General features: G+C 39.1%; 1 protein-coding gene across 4 annotated transcripts in view; it reads left to right on the forward strand.

Annotated features, from left to right (window-relative positions):
- The first annotated feature begins 1,050 nt into the window (after nt 1–1,050).
- LOC23687644 (phosphatidylinositol 3,4,5-trisphosphate 3-phosphatase and dual-specificity protein phosphatase PTEN) overlaps nt 1,051–15,472 on the forward strand; it is a 266,964-nt gene continuing 252,542 nt past the window's right edge. Inside the window, exon 1 of one of the 4 annotated variants that reach the window (XM_021845474.1) lies at nt 1,051–1,736. The gene's annotated coding sequence lies outside the window, so the exon portion shown is untranslated. Of the gene's footprint in view, nt 1,737–13,045; nt 13,475–15,472 lie in introns of those variants that run through there. The other 3 variants (XM_021845472.1, XM_021845475.1, XM_021845473.1) reach the window with 3 other exon arrangements.

Genomic DNA, 15,472 nt, shown 5'->3' on the forward strand with positions numbered 1-15,472 from the left:
TACTGGGGTTTCTTTAGGCTAACCGTTGTGACGCGGTCTTACCGCACCGTTAAACTCTGGTGTTATTGGAGACGATATAACTGTTACGCCTAAAGGATTTTGGCAGTTTCACACTAGAACCGATACGCATAGAGACAAGCGTAATCGGCATTTTCGCTGTTCTTCACTCCTCCGCATCGAAATTTGCACGCACTTCTGTTTTTTTATCGATAATCCATAAAAAAAAGACTTCTCAGTGTATTGTTTCTTTAGTTTTACATTAGGGGCTGTCCATTAATTATGTAAGGGTTTATGGGGGGAGGGGGGGTTTGGTATTTCTTACGCGCCATACAATTTATTTTCAATTTTCATACAAAAAATCTTACCATGGGGGAGGGGGGGTTGAAAAACCCTGAAAATTGTCTTACGTAATTAATGGATCGCCCCTTAGATCCCATCTGGTATCTGATATAGTTGTAATCAATACCTTCATATGACATCATATGTGCAGAGCGCCAACTATCATTTCAAATTAACATGCTACTGCAAATGATATCATCTTCTATCATCCACTTCAACTTGGATGTAGAAAGCCATCTTCCGGCAACGTTTGAAAACATCGTCACAATACAGAATACGGTTCCGACCATTGCATGTGAATGTCACTTCGGAAGCAAAACAAATGAATCCAGAGGGTGTGGCCTCTGTACAGGCAAAGCCATCGATCCCCTCACCAATCGCTCCGGTACAATACTCACTCACAGAAGTATTGCACAAATCGTTGCGGATGAACATAGAACCGTGCAAACACACACTCACGACCAAGCAGCCAGCATGCGGGAGAACGGTGAAAGGTGAGTACGGCTCACTGGTGAGTAGTGATATTGATTTCATTGAGTCCATTCATTGCGCTGAACGTGAACAACGATGTGACAGTGAGAACGCCGCCATTAATCTCAGCACTCACCGAAGAATTGATTGGTGACCTACTGCGGTAGGCATGATATGTGAGGGAGGTGCGCCGTGGTGAGTTCCATTCCGGTCCAATCGCAGCCGAGTCGGTGAGTGAACGGTGAAGCTGAGTTGAGTTGAGTTGTGATTGCGAGTGAGTCGAGTTCGTTTCGTAGGTATAGGAAGTTCGTCGGGAGTGCAAGTGCCAATAAATTATCTCGTGGACGCTGTGATGGTAGTGTTTTACGATTCATGTGTGCCGCAAAATCGGTGAACAGTGACATATTGGATAATCGGACTCGGAGTTGGGCGAGATTTTGCGGGCGAATTGTCTATCGGCAGCGAAAACGGAAGTTTTTTCGCCAAGTGCGTATGGCATATGCGTGAGATTGCGTTTTCTTCGTGGTTGCTTCTTGCTCTCCTTCCATCGTGTGGTCGAATCGAATCGAACGGAGGAGGCCGTCTTCTTTGCTGCTCCGCACTTGGATGAGGAGAACGAACGCGAGAGGTGGTCTTCATCATTTTCCTGCGTAGTGAGTGAGTGGTGAATGGTAGTGGTGGTGAATTCACATCGCATGGTTTTGTTCTTTGGTGAGTTCGAAATGAGCACCAATACAGTGAGGGGTGGATTTCACGACCATCGTTGAATGGGCCACAAGTGAATGGGATGGTTGTGTTTGTGAGTGAAACAAGAATGAAAACAGGTTTGGGACTGTCAACAAATCTCATCTCTGTAGTGCAGTGTTGTCAGTTTGGACGGAGAGTATGAAGATTGACATTTCAATCGAAATATGTGATAAATTACGGTAAGTGATGTCATTTAAAATTTTGATACATTCTACATTATAATTTTGACCATATGTTTTGTGTTTTAACTTAGAAAAATGTTAGATAATTTCTATTTAAGATAACACACAGTTGACTTTTTACATCCCGATGTCAAAGGAACCATCGAGATAGGCAGAGATCGAGACAAAGAATATTTTTTCAATGAATACTAGATTGAAATCCACTACGTTATCAGGAAAACAGGGATAATAATAAACGAGCAGACTTCATTTCGTGTTCCCAAATTATAGTGAATCACGAAAATTTGATCTATTATCGCTTGATAATGGGCATATCGACATACTGATCAGTAGAAAAAATCAGGACTTTTCGTGCAAAAGTTAACCCGATATGTCAATTAAGCTGAAAATCCAAATATGTTCTGCTTAATCCACACGGATGGTAACACTATACCGAGAAAAAATCGGGTATCTAAATCAACAAGAACACTTAAAGATACAGAGATATCGAGATAAGGAGGATATCGCGATATGGAGAGATGAATTATATGCACAATGAAGGGCCTAAAGAAATCAACGATATCTTCCTATGTGGAGAGATGTAGAGATCGTCTGTAACTGCAGGGAATGTCCGAAAACTTAGTTCTGTGCTAAAACATGCGTGCCACTCAGAAATTAATTGTGCGTCTCCTATTAGTTGCTAGTAAACTCAAAGCAACCTCCTGCACCTTGTTTGTTTTTGTGCGAGACAAAGCAAAGCACAATCTCTACTCTTTCAATCTCTTTCGTGAAAGCTCAAAAATTCATTCTATAATATTTTCAACAAAGTATGCTTTGAAAGCGGACAAGCTTAATAAGGGCTTTTAAAAACTTTTTTTTCTATCTGAATTAACGAGATTTTTAGCCCTGGGCTAGTTCATCTCGGGACCAACAGCTTTACTTCCCTTCCGAAGGAAGTCGTAACTGAAAATTTTGTGACTATTTCGGGGATGGGATTCGATCCCAGGTCCTCGGCGTGAGAGGCGTGTGTTCTAACCACTACACCAGGTCCGTCCCTTTGCAAAAACTTATAGTTTTGGATCTTAATATATATGGTAGTCAGAAACATAAGGTGGTGATGTTCATCGTGTTTATGAGTTTTGACCGTCACATATTAATGGAATGAATTCAAGTGAATTTGTTTACGCGTGTATGAAACGCAAAGAATGAAAATGAGACAACTCGATACCACGCATCCCAAAGCACACTGCAAGTTAGCACTGCCAGGGTGCAGTCCAGAAAAAAAAATACTCGTGCACATCACCATCGAATTTAGGGTGCTATCTAATGTTCGCTTTAGTGTCCCGAAGGTAACTTATTATGAATTACTTTGAGGCAAATGTCATACATTTTTTCGGCATATTTCTTCTTATATCTTTAGCTAATTACATGCAAAATTTATTGTACTTTTCAAATATAGTGCAAACTTACCATTAGTGGTACACCCAAGGGAAAACTGCTGAAACATGGTGATAAAATCATGAAATTTCAATGCATAAGTCTATAGATTTCAAATAATAGCACCAATAATAGGAACACTGTTCCTTTAGATGTATGTTGTTGTAATGGTTCCGTTAATGACACAAACCGCTAACGGAACGTTCTTGAGCAATGGCAGGCTCTTGCTCGTAAGTGCATTGACTACTACGTTCTCGTGCACTTTTGGTTCGAGATCCGTTCACTAGCTCGCGTTCAGTTAAAAATGTTCACTGATACTAATTGCTAAAATGAGAAATAAATACAGTAGGTTTGAAATAGGTACCACTTCTAGTACTGCATTTTGTCCCTGAGTACTGCAAAAGGTATCCAAGTTTGACAGATCGCAGTACACTTCTCATGGCATTCTAGATTTTGCTCTATTACTTTATGATAAAGATGCTTCGAAACCAAACCTCAAATTTTCAGGGGCACGATTCTAGAGAACATGACATCTGTTTGTGCTGAAAATTTAACTCACTGGTCACCACCAGCGAGTGACCAGTAGAGTTTCATCATGACTTAGAGATACTCTATCAAGCTAATCATGAAACACTGAACAATTCTGCAAATCGTTCTGGAAACACCGAAAAGAAAATCATTAAAAATTTGGCATCACTGTTGCAAGGTGTATCGCGTGAGAAAGGGAAACGTCAGTTTTACCACTTTAATTCGAATGTACGCCCTTCTCATTCACTTGCGGGCCAATGAATCTGTTCATTGCGTACGGATTGCGAATTGCGCTGCTACGCCGATTTTTCCGAGTGATAGCTGCTATATAGAGTTTATGTTATGAACTGAACCTTTACAATCATGCTGCAAGGCAGCAATGCTTGTAGGAGTGTATGTTATCGAATCGAAACAGAGGCTCGTTCCGTTCTGTGCCAAGTGTGTGTGTGTGTGTGTGTGGCCTGTGGCTATTCTGTCCCGAACAGGAATGAATATCAAAAAATATTCCTAAATATTCATATTCTTAAAATGTCTCTAAATTCACCTCAGTAAACACGAACCTTCCTTAGCCCAGTGGTAAAGATCGCAGCTACCAAGCAAAGCCATGCTAAAGGCGTCTGGGTTTGATTCCCGGTCGGTCCAGGATCTTGTCGTAAAGGAAATTTCCTTGGCTTTACTGGACATAGAGTGTCGTACCTGCCGCACGATATGTGATTGGAAACTCAGGACGTGGAATTGCAGATCTCTCAACGTCATAAGGAGCACACGAATTTTCTCCGATGTACTGAAGATCCGTGGTATCCTCAAGCATCCATGGAAGCCAAGCTCTGATGTCCCTCTGAAGCGCCGTCCTTCCCACGGCTTAGGCCCAGAGTTGGTGGTATAGTCCAAGAAGATGTTGCTTCGCACTACAACAAGACTCGACAAGCCACGACGTCAAAATCATTATAACAGATCTAAACACCCAGGTTGGTCAGAAGAAAAAATCCAGACCGACTTTTGGAAAGTTCAGTGCCCACCGGCTGACGAACAAGAACGGCCTACGACTGATCGATTTCGTCGTTTTCAAGAAAGTGGTAATTTGTAGCATCTATTTTCATCCAAGTTTCCCGTATCAGTACAGCTGAAGATAACCACAACAGTTGGAATCACAAATTGATTGCGTTTTGATCCGTCCATCAATCGACATCAGAGCCTATCGTGACGATAACATTGACTCTGCCCGCTATCTTTGGCTAGTGGAACTGCGCTCAAAACTATCTGCCATCAACAATGTACGGTACCGACGCCTGCCCCGGTATAATCTTGTGCGACTGACGCACCCTCGGGTTACCAACGCACAGCATTTCAAGGCAGCGTGCCCGGAAGAGAACGAGCTGATGAGGCCCTTGAGCACCGTTGGAGTACTTTAAAAGCGATCATAATCGGGTAGTTCTTAAGATACGCAAAAGTTCTACAAGAAGCCAAACGCATTCCTAAGAGCCTCCGTGCCGCGGTTGCGAATTGTATATCAACAAGCAGCCAGGCTGCTGTCAAGCTTAAATTTTCATAAAAATGATCAGAGTATGCCTAGGAGTGTGCGTTCATTACTTAGTCACGCTCAAAAACATTATGCATTTGATGTGACACAAAAACTTCCGACATTATACTTAGTCTTTTTTATGTATAAGTTTTCAAATCTTATATAAAATATATTTATGAATAATGTACGATCAGAAACTTTCTGTGTCAGACGATTTATTGCACTTATTGTCAGCGTCAAACCGCCATAACTTTTTGTGAAGCGTTTTAAGTGTGCATCCTGAAAATGGTTTCCTGCGAGACAAGCAAACAAACAACGGCTAGCACTGGTAGAAAATATTGTGTTCAAATTGAATGCCCAAAATACTGGAGTTCGCACCCCTTAGCTGAAAACCATTAGGTTGAAATGTGTTCATCATTGGAATTTGTAAATATATTCTTATTATTCATCACTCGCATTATTTTCATAACAGCTTTTCGCAATTCTTCCAACAGATGATTCTAATAATCAGTTATGGAATTGAAAAATTGAATATCATTCAAAAATCATTGGAAGCATTTTTGAGCGCAATGAGAAATGAACGAAATAAACTTAGTTTCATGCAATTAAAAGGGACAATTTTCTGATCTTCCATACAATTCGATTTTCCATTACATGATTGTTTTTTCTTTTGTAAAATCTCAATATTTGATCAGTAATAGATTCGCATAGCTATGATTGCTTTTTAGAGACTTGGTATCTATTTTTATGCAAGTCCCTAAAATGTCTAATTTTGATGGAATGTCTCTGAAGTCTCTATTCCTTTTAAAATATTCGCTTAAGTCTCTTTTTCCCATATCTTACTTGTAGTGAATTCTGATGCAAAATTTCGTCTCATATTTCTCAACAAAAGCTTCAGGAATAATCCTTGTGATTTCTCTAGAATAGTTTCCCAAACTGTGGGTCGCTACCCCCAGAGGGGTCGTGAGCTGAACTCTTGTGGGTCGCGAGAAAATTTTGGTTTTCATTGGTTTTCCTCGTTTTTGAATGCCTTCTAGATTTGTGCCAATTGGATTGAAACTGTTTTCATAAATTTGTTTCTAAAATATCAGACATTAGGCCATTTGATCCTGTTTTTTGATCAAAGCTTTTGAATTTAAAATTGCATTAGCTGGAAAAACTGAATTTTGTGTAGCAAACTCGTCAAGGATAAAAAGCCAAATACCGGGTACCCCCGTTGGTTTGACCACATTAAATCTGTACCCCGTTAATTTGCACATCGTTCAGATTAAAAATGGTTCAAACGTCATTTAGCTCATGGAACGGAGTGAAGTGAGATTGAACTCTGTGGACCGGAACGCAAAATCAAAAAAGTTAAAAAAAAAACAAAAAAACGTTCGAATAAAATACTTTATCTATTCAATAAAATTTAAATGTTCCCCTAGAACATCCAGTGGATTTTCAATAGCATTTTCTCCAAGGATTGCGTCCAAGATTTCTAAGGAGCTCATCCGGGGATTTCCTTCAGCGATTCTTCCGGAGATTGTTCCAAGAATTCCTCCAGGGATTTCCTCCCAGAAAACCTTCGGGGATTCTCTTCAAGAACTCCTCTGGGGATTTCGTCCAGAAATTAATTCGGGGATTTCGTCTAGTAATTCTTTCGGGGATTTCTTCCAGGAATTTTGCGGGGCATTTCCTCCAGGAATTCCTCTGGAGATTTCAACGATTCTTCCTGGAAAATCCTCAACCACTTCTCCGGGGATTTTCACCACAAATTCCTCAGGGGAGTTCTAATAGCAAATCCTCCGGGAATTCCCCCAAAAATTCCTTAGAGAATTTTTTCCGAGAGTTCCTCCAGAGACTTCCTCCAGGAGTTCTTCTGAAGATCTCTTCCTGGAATTAATCCAGGGATTTTCTCCACGAATTCATTCGAGAATTTCCCCCAGGAACTCCTTCGCGGATTTACTCCTGGTATTCTTCCGGAGATTTTCTACAGAAATTCCTTCGAGAATTTTTTCTGAGAATGTATCGGAAGATTTTTTTCAAGGATTCCATCGGATATATCCCCAAATAACTCCTCACGATAGCATCCCCCACGGATTTCATCCAAGTATTTCTCTGGGGATTTCGTCCAGAATTTCCCCTGGAGATTTAAGGAGATTATGAAATTTAGGGATTATGGATTTAAGGATTTTTTAAGACATTTTTCCTAAGGATTCTCTAAGGATTCGCACCAGGAATTTCTTCGAAAATATCGTCCGAGAATATTCTCCAGGAATTCTTTGGGGTAGTTCCTTCAAAAATTGCTCTCGGGATTTCCTCCAGAAATTCCTCCGGGAATTTCTTCCGGGGATAACATGGATTCCTCGAAAGATATCCTCCAAAAACTCCTCCGGGCATTTGCCCCAGAAGATCCTCAGGGGAATTCCAGTAGCAAATCTCCTGGGATTTTGTTCAGGACTCCGCCAGCAAGTCCTTCGGAGCTACGTCGCAAATGCCTCGAAATTTCTCCGGGAATTTCTTTGGAGCTCGACCAGGCACTCCATCGAGGCTCATACGGGAATTTCTTAGGAGCTCCACCGAAAATTCCGCAGAAGTTCCTTCCAAAATTCATCCGGAATTTTTTCGGAGTTCCTCAGGAATTTTCCTTCGAGTTGCTCCAAGAATCCCGCTGGCAGTTCCACTAGGAATTCTATCGGAGTTCATCAATGAATCCCGCCTGGTGTTTATCCAGGAATGCTCCTGGGAATTTTACAGGAATCCACCGGGGGGTCAATAAATTCATTTAGGGGATCCTCCAAGAATTTCTTGGATGAATGAACTTTTGCGGGAATTACTTTGTAAATATCGCGATATGTTTAATGCGCATTCCTCTTGTGGTTATTACGTGAATTTCTACAGACATTCTTCCAGGATCTTACGCTTTGCCCAAGCATCACCAACATGTTTGGTTTTGTTGATCACTTTCGAATTTGATCGCAAAAAATACAACAACCGGTGCATGCGCGTTAGTTTTGGTCTATTTCGACTGATCTATTTAATTATGACAGGTCAATTTTTTAATCAATTTGGACTCAAAAATGAGCCACCGGTGAAGTTGCCCTTAGGTATCCAAATGACACATGGAAATGAATGGTCTCTTTTTGTATGAGAACGCAGTTAAAAAAAAAACAATTTGTTTTAAGAAGTAGCATACTGATGGATTGTGCGATATTTGCCAGAAAACCGTTCGCCAGAAAACTATTCGCCAGAATGACATCCGCCAGAAAGTACCATATCCCAGAAAACCATTTGCCAGAAAGTACCATTCGCCAGAATGTACCATTCCCCAGAATGGACCATCCTCTAGATTTTTTTTTCTTCAGATGAATAAAGTTAGCAATTGTAGGAGAAATAATCGAGCCAGAGCGTTAAAACATTTTGTGGGATTATTTTTGTTAGTAAACTCAAAAAAGTACAGGGTCTCTTGGACACCAGTTGACTTAATGAGCCAGCTTCGAATATCCGTTTTGGGGATTGTGGTTCTTGTATTCTAATTGTTGGACCAAGTACACACGGACTTCCTCACGTTTCAAAAAAAAATCGATTTTTCGAGCATTCAACGATCAACATCAATATTTGAAGCTTTATAAACATGAACTGCACATAATCCTGCTGGACCGTGGAACTAGAAAGCAGAAAACATACAATGGAATAACAGTTGCAAAAAGCTGCTCCACTATGTATGCTTACTGATGTAAAGATTTTATATTCAGCAGAACGGATAATAAAGTAAGTACCGTCAAACGGGGTAACTTGCAACAGGGGTGAAACTTGCAACACAACGACATGTATCTGAATTGACGTTTTCTTAAGCATTAAGTTAAATTATTGAAATTTGTTACACCGGTCAATGACCTTAGGTATAAAAAGAGAGGTTTTGGTGAGAATGTTGGTATTATTTTTACTTTGGTTGGTTTGCTGGAGGAGAAAATCATATCACACATTTGATCGTAACAAGGCGAAAAATCGTTCCTAGTACCACACAAACGGGATATAAATATTATTCTAGGTATTTGCTATTCGCTACAGTATTTAATAGTGTACAAAAGGACTATAAAAAAGTTTTGTTAATTTCATGTTAAAACACTGAAAATAATTCAAAACGTTTTTTACTACCATTGTGGGGTAACTTGCAACAGCAATTTTAATCTCAATGGTAAGATGTTTTCTGCCGCTTGTCATCAAAAACACATGAAAAAGCAAGATTGACCATTTATTTGTAGAAGTACATTAAAATTGTGAACATCAACCAACTTATTACACGTTTGGTAGGAAAATCTAAAAAAGTTACATTAATTGCATTATTATTGGAATTTATTATTTTTTATTCGTGAAAACTATGATTCATTTTAAAAATCTGTTTCAAATGTAACTTGCGGATCTGTCATTGCGAACTTTTTGCATGGAATATAAAGATAGCTATTTTCAATTACCAACAGAAGCCATTTCGAGACATGCTATCAATGTATGATACGTTGCTTTGGTTAAAATATCAATAAAAAAAATATTATATGAGAAGCAAAACCTCAAAACCATTGCAGTTGAATAAAAAAGTATCACTAAAGCTTTTAAATGACTTGTGATTTGCTAGAATTACTTGTGGAACAAATAAAATACAAATTCAATTGATTTTTTAATCGGATGGGATCAATACTCATAATTCAATCAATAATAATGATTTTTCAAATATTATGGTACCTAGCTTCTGTTTATTGTCATGCATTTACTTCAGTTAATTATTTAATGATTTAAAACGAGGTATTGATAAAATTTTAGACAGTAAACTCCAGTCTGCATTGTGTGTTGCATGAAAAATGCATATTTTCAGCCTCTCCTGATCCCAGGAAACCAAATTATAATAAAATAAATACCACATGGCATTCTTTACGTAGCGATTAGGATACCAGATTGTATTTGGTTCATCTAAGTCCTTAAAATTGTCGTCCAAATAGATTTGAAGCTGAAAATTGTTGCAAGTTACCCCGTTTGACGGTAAATATGTCCTTATAAATTGGTATTATGGTTTAAAAGACTTCACAAGATATTCGCCCTTCTTTTCAGCTTTAAAATAAATGTTTTTTTAATGTTATTTAGTTTTATACGAAATTATTGTTTGGAATATTTGACAAGAAGTTCTCCCTTCTTTTTATGATAAACTGTTCTTCAAAGCTTTGTTTCCTCTTAAGGGCTAGTTCATTGGATATTTATAAGATTTTGATATACGTTGAAACTATTTGTACCGTCTGTTCGATGAAGTAATTAATGCCGCCACTCGCAAACCAAAGCTACATTTACCATAACAACTTTCAGGAGCTTTCAGACAAATTAAATCAGTTTTAAGTTTAATAAGAACATCCTTTATATGGAGAATGGAGAATTTTTTAATTTGCCCCAAACCATATCAAGTAGCGATGAGCAATGACCATTATCACTAAAAACCTTTTGGTCTATTTTTACCCGAATGTTGTTCCCTCGAATATCTTTGCCCCGAACGTCAGTTACCCGAATGTTACTTTTCACCACAATCCGTTCTCCCGAATTACCCAAAATTTGTATGAATCATAGTACAGGTGGACTCGATTATCCGGAGACTCGAATATCCGGTGACTCGATTATCCGGGATTCGATAATCCGGAATTTGATTCTTGATGTTCTTGTTTTTCAATTTTTATGCATAAATCTGAGATAATTCAGTATTGCAATATACAATATGAATGGTTTTGCAGTTTTGAACGTTTTTAAGAAAAGGGGGATTTGAAACAGTGTTTTTTGTGTATGCTGGCTGTTTTTTTTTATAAAGACCCCTACTGTTCCTAGAAATATATATATAAATAAAACAACGAAAAAACATAATATTTAAGTTCTTTTATCGAAGATTTCATGTTTTTTCTTCATTATTCGATTATCCAGAGTTAAAAAAATCGATGCTCCGCATAATCGAGTCCGACTTGTATTAAGATAGAACCACCCCCTTCTACCCTCCTTGAACGACCACGTGGTTTATGGACGGCCCCAAAATAGATCCAGTTCAAAATAAAGAAACAATCTACAGAGACAGAATGGTGAACTAGAAAGAACGATAAAGAAAACAAGAAAAAAATGCTGAGTTCGGAGAAGCTTTGAAAAACCGCTGATCAAAAAAGAAGGGTGCATATCATATGAACCATTCATAACCCTGAAATGTACAATAAGTATTGATAATTATGAGTGCCAAAACATTTTCGAGCAAATAGGCCATTTGAGCAAACGGGGTATCCAGGGAATTGGCATTTGTTAAACTGGTGTTCGGGGAATCAATATTTAGTAGAAAGTAGCACAACCCCAATAAAATGGCAATGGAAAAGCAAAAATTATCTGGTAGTTGTACGAGAAATTCTGTACAATACAATATTCTGATGAAGAACAGCTCGCGGTGAAAGGAAATGCCAATTTCTCAAAGTTAAAACTAGGTAAAACAGCTTAGAATATTGTATCAAAACCTCATAGGCAAAAATCTCACAAGAGATGTAGAATAATAGTGTTATATTGTCTCTGCTCTGTGCACTAGCAGAAAGCCTTAAATAAAAAGAACGAGACCCAGTAAACACGTGATCGTAAATAATAGGATATAAGTGTACAAACGTGGAGGCGATATACGTACATTTTGCATGCAGTCTAATGGCTCATGCACGTATATCGCCTCCACATTCGTACTCATATGCGCTGTCGTATACGAGTTTGTGTTTACTGGGGATTGTTCAAATGCTATTAGTTCAATCTGATGCTCTCAAAGATGTGAAAAGTGACACAATCCGAATAGTGTGACGGCCATATTCGGATTCTGAGATATTTCAATTAATTGATCAAAATCGACAAGAAAAATAATTCTGGGGAATGGTACTTTCTGGCAAATGGTACATTCTGGCAAATGGTTTTCTGGTAAATGATAATATTCTGGTGAATGATTTTCTGGCAGATGTCATTCTGGCGAATAGTTTTCTGGCGAATGGTTTTCTGGCAAATATCGCACAATCATACTGATGCACTTCAAAAGCTTCGTTTAGTTGCAAACGAAATCTAAGACATCATTATTATCAAATACAATGCTTTTAAAAATGTCTGAAGCGTAATTACCAGTTAAATCAAATACATTTTAAAACGTGTCATTAGTATGTTTAGCCATATGGAATCAGAATATTTCTTGAACCTGGAATTATTTTGTAAAACCTGGAAATATCGTAGAATTTCATTTCGGTAAACGAGTAGACAGCCTGACGGGGATACTTTCGATGTGGTTGATGAGTTCGACTATCTTGGATCCTTATTGATAGCTGAACTACGGAGACGCATCACTTCCACTGTCAAGTCTAAAAATTTCTAGAAAAATTTTCAAAACGCTAGTTAGACCAGTGGTCCATTATGAATATAAAGCATATACCATGCTGATAGAGGACCTATACGCACTTGGAGTGTTTAAACGGCGGGTGCTTAGAATCATCGGTTTTCAGGAGGATGGTGTGTAGCGGCGAAGAATGAGCCACGCGCTCGCCAGGCTCTACGTCAGACCCAGTATCCAAAAGGGTACGTTGGGCAGGGCATGTTGTAAGACTACCAAACAACAACCCTGCAAAATTTGGGTTGGGACAAGAAGGCGTGGCGTGAAGTGGTGCATCAGAATCTGAACAGCGTAGCCCGAAATTAAAGTTGGAGACACAATCATGGACCGAGAAAATTTGCGTAACATTGTTTGTTAAACTTATACCATCTTCCTTGGCTCGGGACATCGCCGAACACAGCGATACGCACTCAAACCAGCTCGGGGCAGAACGAATCTCATCTCACTCGCTGATGAACTCGCGTCGTGAGCTGAGAGAAGGAATATTACAGTCCCCCGAACGCGAGGAGGAATAGACTAACCGCTCAGCCAGCAGCATAGCTTTTCCAACACGGACCAACTCAAAAGGTACTGTCGAATGGGAGTCTCGCGCGCGATGGTATCACAGAAGGCAAGGATTTGGAATTGTTAGAGTTTTTCATTCGGGACATTTTCCAGCTCGTTATTCCGGTACGGACGGAATTGTGTCCAAGATGTAGAAATTAGTGACGTTCTGTGAGTTGTGACGGAATGTGTGGCTAATCGGTGGCCAGAGCTGTGAAGAGTTCTAGGTTTTCAAGGTCTTCTATTTGTCGATTGGTTGCGGAAGCTGAACGTGTTTTGGTTAGCCGAGAATCTTCTATCGCCGTACTGAATGCTGGAAGCACCTGCAAGGTAATGTGTGGGACTCTCGTTCTATGGGATTTGGGAAAAATCCTTTGGTTATCCGTATTTTTCCACACCGGAAGGCAAAATATCGAACGGGGTCAATCGCTTCCTGCAGGAAGAAAAGTGAAAGCCTTTTCCGAGAGTGCAGGAGTGATTGGCCGCTCTCTTTCTTTGTGTAGATGACCTGCAACTTTCCATTTTACCGGTGTTCTTGGGTCAATTCTCGGTCGAATCTACAGCTGGACGGAGTCTGTCCCTGGTCATGAAACGCAACAAGTCCTGGCTCGTAGACCGAGATGTTCTAGTTCTAGGAAAAGTGTTCAACGGGGTAACATTTTCCACCCGGAAAAACATTCCTCCACACAGGGGAAGGTTTTTCGTCAAATCGTTTGCTAAGATTTGATTTTCCTGTTCCTTGCAAAACAAAGACACTTGCCGAGGCATGCGTATTCCGGTGATGGAGAGAGAGAAAGAGAGTGGACGTGTGGTGAAGGTATACATATACGCACACCACCGATAGCGGCGATGATGGTCTCCTCCGGTTATGGTGAGAGTGCGATCAGCACCAGTAGCGATTCGATGTGTGCTAACATAGTGGAGAAGAAATTCTCTATCAAGTTGTTCTGGATGAGCATACTGTGGGGTATATCTACGTAGGAACAGCGGATGCAGGAGTTTCTCCACCGTGTTACACGTACATTACATTTCAATTGGTGAGCAAAACATTGTTCCAAATTTTTGGTATTGGCCTCGAGCTGGTGGAAAATTACTGGTGTATGATACTGATTTTAGAGACAAAGGGGCATTCGTTTAAAAGTATTCATTGGAATTTGTAATTGAAGAATTATGTGAATGAATTATGATTTTAGCAAACTATTTTCTTGAAATAACTCAAGAAGATTCGAATTTTGAAAAACGAGCTATCTTCGAAAACTGGACACGCGTTGCTGGCTATAAATGCTGTAAAATTATGAATTTCGCAAAGTTTTTTTTAAACATTTTCACCCGTACTACATTTAGGACCGAATAAATGAATATGAATTCATTGCTGAAAATGAGTAACCATGCGTCTCCATGAGGGCGATTCAAAATTCAAATCTCCCATATATTATTCACAATCCCTACCATTTAAATCGTGTTCTGTGATTTTTTTTTTCGGTGGTGATTCAAAGGTGGTCAAAAGACAAGTTGAGTTCAGGTTTTTAAGTAGGGTATGCGAGTGGCTAAAATTACAGATCTGGTAGGAGTTTTATCGTTTCAGATCCACATATAGGAACTATCCCTAAGAATAGTAGTTAAGTGTGGAGTGAGCAACACACAGTGAATAGACCTTTGCGCCGAAATATTTTTGGTCGGCGGCGGCGTCAGAGCATTTTTATACCGGCGGCGGCGGCGTCATCGGCGTCACGCCGTTGACTATTTTCGGCGGCGGCGGCGGCGGCGTACATCGGCGTGGACAAAAATTGAACATTTAAAAAAATCGAACATATAACTTATGAAACCGTATGCGTACAAATGCAATCGAAACCGAACTTGAAATTCCATTTCCCATATCTGTCTTACATTCTTATGATTGAAAAAGAGTGCAGGAATACTTTCAGTCATTTTGGTAAGAATTCAAAGTTCGGAAGTTTATATAAAAAATCCTAGTTTCAACAATAGTAAAACTACCATATAATATATTATATCCCCGTTGTTGCTACTAAGATATATTATCTGACCTGATTATTCGAACTTTTTATTTAGAAAATTGAAGAATAGTAATTTAATTTTGTGCAACATTTTGTTTGTATTTTTGTAGCAGTTTACTGGACTTTTCGCGTTACTTTTTGAATTAACTTATCTGATATCCATATCTATAGAATCGTTCATAATATTCCACAATAAATAATCACAGCTTTGGATATTGTCGGTATTTTATTTTCTCGGAACAGAAAAAATGTACAAATTTCTATCATAGTTTCTTCTAGTTTTCTCATAGTTTAGATTACTCGAGCAAAGTTC

The sequence above is a fragment of the Aedes aegypti genome, chromosome 2 (assembly GCF_002204515.2).
Source record: "Aedes aegypti strain LVP_AGWG chromosome 2, AaegL5.0 Primary Assembly, whole genome shotgun sequence".
Taxonomy (NCBI): domain Eukaryota; kingdom Metazoa; phylum Arthropoda; class Insecta; order Diptera; family Culicidae; genus Aedes; species Aedes aegypti.